Source organism: Bubalus kerabau, chromosome 1 (genome assembly GCF_029407905.1).
Source record: "Bubalus kerabau isolate K-KA32 ecotype Philippines breed swamp buffalo chromosome 1, PCC_UOA_SB_1v2, whole genome shotgun sequence".
In the NCBI taxonomy this organism is placed as follows: domain Eukaryota; kingdom Metazoa; phylum Chordata; class Mammalia; order Artiodactyla; family Bovidae; genus Bubalus; species Bubalus kerabau.
Window position 1 is genome coordinate 77,901,219 of NC_073624.1, and position 8,128 is coordinate 77,909,346.

An 8,128-nucleotide genomic window follows, 5' to 3' on the forward strand; every position below is an offset into this window, starting at 1 on the left:
CCATGCTTTCACTACTACAGGCACAGGTTCAATCCCTGGTTAGGGAACTAAGATCCCACAAGCTGTGTAGTGTAGCCAAAAATAAAACAAAGAGATCAGTCCACTGGGAGAGACAGAGAAAATGAAGCACCCTTCTCCATCAAAACACAGTCCAATGTCATCAGCACCAAGAGGAGGGAAATAGAAAATGCCGTGGGCATGGCAAGAGCAAGACGTGTGCTTCCTGAGGAGGCTGTTAACTGGACACTACTTTCAGTGTATTAAGTGAGGAGTAAGGAAAAATCACCGACTCGATGGACATGAGTTTGAGTGAACTCCAGGAGCTGGTGATGAACAGGGAGGCCTGGTGTGCCGCTATTCATGGGGTCGCAAAGAGTCGGACACAACTGAGCGACTGAACTGAACTGAAGGAAAATGGATTTTAAATTTAATTTTTAAAAGAATAATAAACACTGGTTCACCCATTACACCACCTGAAATAAAATACTACAGAGGAACAGGGAAATGGATAAAGGTAGTTAAAAGGTACAAACTTATAGTTACAAGATAAGTAATTCCTGGGGATGTAACATACAGCATTGTGACAGGAGTTGACAATACTTAAAAATTGCCAAGAAAGTAGATCTTAAAAGTTCTCATTATAGAAAAAAAAATGTAACTCTGTGAGGTGATGGTTAACTAAACTTCACTATGCTGGTCAATACATACGTATATCAAATCCTTATGTTATATACCTTTAAACTATATGATGTTATGCATCAACTATATCTCAATAAAGCTAGGGGAAAAAAACTACCACAGATACGGTTGAAACAACCCAAACATTCCTTCCTTCTCCATTCATATCTTCACACTTTAACCATATAGGTATGCATGTATGCCATGTAATTTATAGAAACTTTTGGAGAAGGAAATGGCAACCCACTCCAGTACTCTTGCCTGGAAAATCTCATGGACAGAGAAGCCTGGTAGACTACAGTCCATGGGATCGCAGAGAGTCAAGACATGACTGAGCAACTTCACTTTCACTTTCAAGAAATAAATATTCTATTAATAAAAATGTTGTTTAGGGACATTTATCTTTAATTCATTCCTACTAGTAAATGTCAAAGCAAATCAAAGTTCTGAAAAATTTTGCAAAGATTTTAGTTTTCCTTTTTTTAAATTTTTCCCCAAGTTTGCCTTTAGGTTTCTGAACCCCACACATGCAGTATTAATATTTTTAAAATTTAGAAAATAGAAAAATCACTCATTCACTGTAAATATCACTATAATAATTCAGTTTCAGAATTTCTGCTGCCTTGACAGCATATGCACACTGTAAAAATACTCAACAAAAATAGGTCTGTGCTAAAGAGGAGAGTTATTTAATTTTTTTTAATGTTGTACTCAAGAGTGTGGCCTGAGGACTTCCCTGGTGGCACAGTGGACAAGAATCTGCCTGCTAGTGCTGGGGACATGGGTTCGATCCCTGGTCTGTAAAGATTCCACACGCCGTGGAGCAACTAAGCCCGGGCACCACAACTACTGAGCCTGTGCTCCAGAGCTCACGAACCTCAACTACTGAAGCCCACACAGCCTAGAGCCCCTGCTCTGCAACAAGAGAAGCTTCTTAGAGAGAAATCCGTGCATCACAACAAAGAGTAGCCCCTGCGCACCATAACTAGAGAAAGCCCTTGCAGCAACAAAGACCCAAAGCAGAATAAGGAAGAAGAAGAAGAAAAAAGACCCAGCATAGCCAATAAATAAATAAAGTGTTGTCTGTTACAGTAAGCATGGGACCAATCTCCTCGATCACATAAAGCACTGGGTTTGCAGTTGTGTCTGAGCACACTCAGGGGTGGGCACCCTGGAGAGCTCTGATCTGGAGAGCACATAAGGAGGGCACCCTACCCGGACATGAGACTTAGAGACATTTTCCCACACTGCTGGATGAAAATGTAAAGGATTGGTAGAAATTACCAGACTAACAATTACAAGTGGGAAGAGTAAAGGCACTGTTTCAGGTATAATGAGAGAAGAATCAGAAGTACAAAGAGCATGGCATGTTTGAGACAGTAAATGGCATTCCTATTGCTGGGGCATAGAATTTGAGGTGGGAAGTGACAAAATATAAGTTAGAGAAGCCAATTAACACAGGAGACCCTCTATCAGAATGTCCTACCCTACAGAATACATTTATGGAAAGGAAATTAAATGGAGCATGCAAACATGCTCAGTGGATAGAAGTAATAAATTAATGTAAAAATGTGAATGCACTAAAACTCAGCATAATTTCCCCCTAATTTTCCTCTACAATGCCAAAAATGTACCGTATTCTTCATTTACTCTATTCATCACTTATCTTGTTCACCATTTATTTACTATTGGAGCCAAATCATTAAGCTGAAGACTAAATTGAGTGTGTTGTATCTCCTAATGACTCATGTAACAATGGCACTCTCACATCCTATTTTATTGTGGCAGGAATGTGCATGTGACCTTCCCCGTGACGTTAAACACAGCACTGGAGAACCAGCCATGCTGTGAAATGGGGTTGCCTCTGTCGAGGAATACTGAGTCAGACTAGCCTGAAGGATACTTAGTTTTCTGGGACTGTACAGAGTTTGCCCAGCAAACGTTTGGAGTGTTTCACTTGGAACACCAGCCCAAGAGCAAGTCTGGAGAAAGGGAATTGAAGGGAAAGGGAATTGAAGAGGCCTAAGAAGGGACAGGAGAAGGAGGTCAGAGCTGGGAACTCTTCTCAGGACAGATGATCAAATGCCAAACACAGGCAAAGAGGTTCAGTCCAGTTCTCAAACTGCCACCCAAGGTCTAAACAGAAACTTGATCCCCAAGTGCCAGGCGTGTGGACACGTAGCTAGGTCCTGTTGAGAAATGATGAGGATGAGCCAGGTCGTTCAACTCTTCTAAATGAAGCAAAGAAAACAAGAACTGGAAACATCCCCAGGAGAAGCAGGTCTCTGGCAGCCCCCGGGGTAGTTGAGGGGAGCGAGGTAGAAGATGACAGAGCAGAATCACATGGATTGTTCAAGAGATGCACGAAGAAGCAGGCCTGGCATGGCACAGTGGTGCAGCTCCAACAGCATCTCAAGATTTCAGGCCCGGCCCTACTTCTTGGACTCTTGTAACGGTGGGAAGTCACTTGGCCTGTACACCAGAGACACAGTAAATTGTCCTCTGAGCATTTGGAAATAAACATTCACTTGGAGACATAAACACATTATATTAACTGCTCAGAGGTATGCAGTCAGCTCAGAAGACAAACGCTTCTGAGGCCAGCACGACTTGACCAGAGGGAGAACATTAAGAGGTCTAAATAATTGTGAACACAAGGCAAAAAGCAGAGGCAGTCCTTGACTTTCCTGCATCTTTCCGCAGAGGCAGTCTTTGACTTTCCTGCATCTTTCCTGTTTGTCCTGTTACACAAATGATACTTTCATATTTCACAGACACTCAGACCACCATTTCACGCACACACTGAATGTGCCCTTTCCCACCTCTGCTGACCAGTGGACACTTGGAGTTGCCACAAGGTGGCACTGCCTGCCAGCCAATAGTTCAGTTCATCAATGTCGCCCTTGCTGTACCCATTACTGAAAGTCATTAATGTATTTTATTGCCTTTTTCCTTAATACCTTATAAAATGAGGAAAAATTGGAAGTTGTCATAAAGGAGTGAATATGCTGCCGAAAAGGATCAAGTATCTAGTCCCTTTATAGTTACATTTCCCCAGTAAAATAATAAATTGTCATTCTCATGTATACTTTTTAATCTCTTGTGGAATTTCAGTAGGATCAGTTAACGTCCTAGATACAACCAACTGACATGATCACATGCAGTTGCCTGCAAGGTCAGACCCTGGACCGTGGGAAGCCCAACAGGCAAGTATTGTTTTGTGAGTCTCTTGGCAGATTTCTGGGTTTTCCTATTTGCAAAACTCTAATTTTTATTCACTGTATGCTTTTCCATTTGAATTTCTTCCAAAGAATCAAAACAGAGACAGAGTTTCAGTTTGGGAAGGTGAAAATTTGGGAGATGGATAATGGTGAGAGCTGCACAATAATGTGAATGTACTCAGTGCCACTGAACTGTACAGTTAAATATGGTTATAATAGTATGTTTCATATTAAGTGACTTTTCAGTTCAGTTCAGTCACTCAGTCGTGTCCGACTCTGCAGCCCCATGGATGGCAGCACACCAGGCTTCCCTGTCCTTCACCAACTCCCAGAGCTTGTTCAAACTCAGGTCCATCGAGTTAGTGATGCCATCCAACCACCTCATCCTCTATGGTCCCCTTCTCCTCCCGCCTTCGATCTTTCCCAGCATCAGGGTCTTTTCCATCAGGTGGCCAAAGTATGGGAGTTTCAGCTTCAGCATCAGTCCTTCCAATGAATATTCAAGACTGATTTCCTTTAGGATGGACTGTTTGGATCTCCTTGCTGTCCAAGGGACTCTCAAGAGTCTTCTCCAAATCCACAGTTTAAAAGCATCAATTCTTTGGCACTCAGCTTTCTTTAGAATCCAACTCTCACATCCATACATGACTACTGGAGAAACCATAGCTTTGACTAGATGGACCTTTGTAGGCAAAGTATGACTTTTACCACAATTTAAAAAAATAAATAAAGCCCTTGAGAAACAGATGAAATAAAATTAGAATACACCTTTAGCTAAAGCATCAATTTACTTTAAAAAACTGTGGCTGTACAGAGTGCAGCATATTGAGGTCCTTTGTGCCTCACTCATAGGGGATCAAGCAGGAGAGTGGCTATCAAGTTAGTGGGGACCACAGAGTTGACTAGGACAGGTGTGGGCAATGAATCCAACAGAGAGTTGCCACGTGAGTGTCAAGTCACTTCAGTCATGTCCAACTCTTTGTGCGCCCATGGACTGCAGCCTGCAAGACTCCTCTGTCCATGAGATTCTCCAGGCAAGAATACTGGAGTGGGGTGCCTTGCCCTCCTCCAGGGGATCTTCCCGACTGAGGGACTGAATTAGCATCTCTTATGTCTCCTGCATTGGCAGGTGGGTTCTTTATGACTGATGCCACCTGGGAAGCCCCGAGGGTTGCTGACTAGGAGCCAAAAGTCAGGATCAGAAAGATCCAAGGCAGTCACCGAAGTCAAAGAACAGGAGGATCTCAAGTGAAAGATGAAGACAAAATTGGGAACTGAAACAGAGACACGCATGGAGAGGAAGCAGTGTAGGAGCAAACAAGAGGATCTAGGATACTATTCCACTAGTACAGTGAGTGGGGGTTTGCACCTTGCCAGGGTGAGCTGGCAGGTGTTTGGAGTATGTATCAAGACGGGCTGAAGCTCTAGGCTCAAGACAGACTATTAATTCCTGACTCATCAAGTTCTCATTGGATGACTGGGAGGAGAGGGGGCATTGTACAAAAGCTGGGAACTAATGTAGGGCCTCTGTCATAAGGCTAGGCTGAGGTCTAAAACTGATAGACGTCACTGCTCCTTTATCCCTGTGGGTATGGCAGGGCTGGCTGAATTTTGTTCTCCCCAAGTATGTAGCCCTATGCCTTTCTCAAGTTACCAGCCATGTAATGGGTACAGCTGCTCTCATCTTTGAGGAGCAGGTCAAAATTGAAAGGCTGACTGAGAAACAATGAAGGGAAAACTTGTGAGAGCTATTTTTTGAGTCGGAATCATACACTCCCTCCTTCTTCTTGGGGTTACAGCACCACCAGCCCTTTCATTGGGAAAATGCTCTTCCAAGACTCTGTGGGGTTCTGTAGAGGCTGCCAACCCCAGTCCTCTGCGGAACATCCAGCTTCTTACAAGGAAGGAGAGGACCAAGAATGTGCCCATCATAGTTCTCACCCCTGGCCAAATTACTGGCCCAAGGAACAGGCATGTGATTCAAGATAGGCAAGAGTCCTTCCCTGGAATTTGTAAACAAGAAAAAAAAGAAGGTCCTTTTTTTCTCCCCTTAGGTGGAAAATTATTAGAATGTGACCCTAGAATGGCTGGCAGTCACATCCCCCACTGGATGATGAGCCAAGAGCCCCCTCCAATGAAGGACTTGGCCCAACTGCTGCGATTATTGTTGGCACTCAACTTTGGGCTGTCAGCCTTCAGGAACTGCCTCAGCTACAGAGAGCCTCTTCACCCAAAGTCACCCCTGCCCTGGGCTGCCCACATTCAAAGACTGGTGGCTGCAGCAGCCAGGCCATCTCCATCTAACTCGGGACAACTCTGAGGAGCCATTCTAACTCCACAGTTTATGGGTCTGCCTAGGCCAGCATGTGGCCTGTATCACAGCTCAGCTTTCTCTCTGCCCAGTCCTGCACCCAGCTTTTCCCTTCCACAGGTGTTAATCCTGAGGGTTGTCATTTTTGTGGTTTAGTAGCTAATTTGTGTCTGACTCTCTATGACCCCATGGACTGAAGCCCACCAGGCTCCTCTGCCCATGGGATTCTCCAGGCAAGAACACTAGAGTGGGCTGCCATTTCCTTCTCAAGGGGATCTTCCTGACCCAGGGGTCAAACCCATATCTCCTTCATTGGCAGGTAGATACTTTACCACTGAACCACCAGGGAAGCCCTAATCCTGAGGTTACTCCTTAATAAACATCCTGAGCATTAAAATCTATGTCAGCGTCTTCTTTCTAGCCTGCAACACCCATCGCAAAGAGGAACTTGAAAGAATGAAGTCAACACACATAGAAAATATGAATTAGAGAGGGACAGACAGACAACCAGAGAACTGCTTATGCCATCACTCAGGGTCCAATCTTGGTATCCTGTGGTTTGATTGTGTGAGCCATCCACATTTTAGATGTTTTGTTTTAGAGTTGGGTTTGAGCTGGCTTTCTTGGAGAAGGCAATGGCACCCCACTCCAGTACTCTTGTCTGGAAAATCCCATGGATGGAGGAGCCTGGTGGGCTGCAGTCCATGGGGTCACTAAGAGTCAGACACGACTGAGCAACTTCACTTTCACTTTTCACTTTCATGCATTGGAGAAGGAAATGGCAACCCACTCCAGTATTCTTGCGTGGAGAATCCCAGGGATGGGGAGCCTGGTGGGCTGCCGTCTATGGGGTCACACAGTCGGACACGACTGAAGCGACTTAGCAGCAGCAGCAGCAGAGCTGGCTTTCTAGTATTTGTGTCCTAGTGAATACAGAAACCAATGGAACAAACTGCAAGGATTACTGTGCTTTTTAAATGTTGATTAAAAACAGATGATGTGTGGAGGGTACCCAAGTGACATTGTGTCATTTATTGACCTCTCTGTGCCTTGATTTATTGTAAGTTGGTGCAAGGGAGCCGTTCTCTTTCTTCATTTAAAAATCAATGGGGGACTTCCCTCGTGGCCCAGGGCCCCATGAAAGACTCCAATCTTCCAATGCAGGGGACACAGACTTAAACACTGGTTGGGGGACTAAGGTCCCGCAGGCTTCGAGGTCAAAAAAGTTAGTGGTACCAGGCTTTGCCAATCTTGAATCAGTGACTCTTATGCAAATTCCTTTTGTTGCTTTGTATGTTGATGACATTGTGATATAAGACACTGAGATGATTTAATCAGTCTTGCAAACGCCAGTACCTATAGGAACAAGCCAGTAGCTCAAATGAAGGAAGCAGGGAGTAATGGGAACTGTGGCAAAATGGAAAGCATACACTTTGTCTAAAGTGAGCAGTGACCCAAGCATAGCTGATATGCTTCCTTAACCATATGCAAGTACCTTCCTTTACCCTATGCAAAGGAAGGCTTATCACTGCTAAAGTTTTAATTTTTCAGGAAAAATGTTAAAACTGTACTTTTATGTAAACTTTCTTTTTTTTTTGTGCGATATTGGCCATTTAAAAAATACAATGAAGGCCAAACAAAACATATCTGTCAGTCACCAGCTTGAGGCTTCATTGTATGATATTTATTGAGTGGTAGTGGATTTTTTTTCTTAAAATATTTTAATCAAAATAATACCTGAGCATAGGTCTTACTACTGCTACTGCTAAGTCGCTTCAGTCGTGTCCAACTCTGCGACCCCATAGACGGCAGCCCACCAGGCTCCCCCGTCCCCGGGATCCTCCAGGCAAGAACACTGGAGTGGGTTGCCATTTCCTTCTCCAATGTGTGAAAGTGAAGTCACTCAGTCACGTCTGAC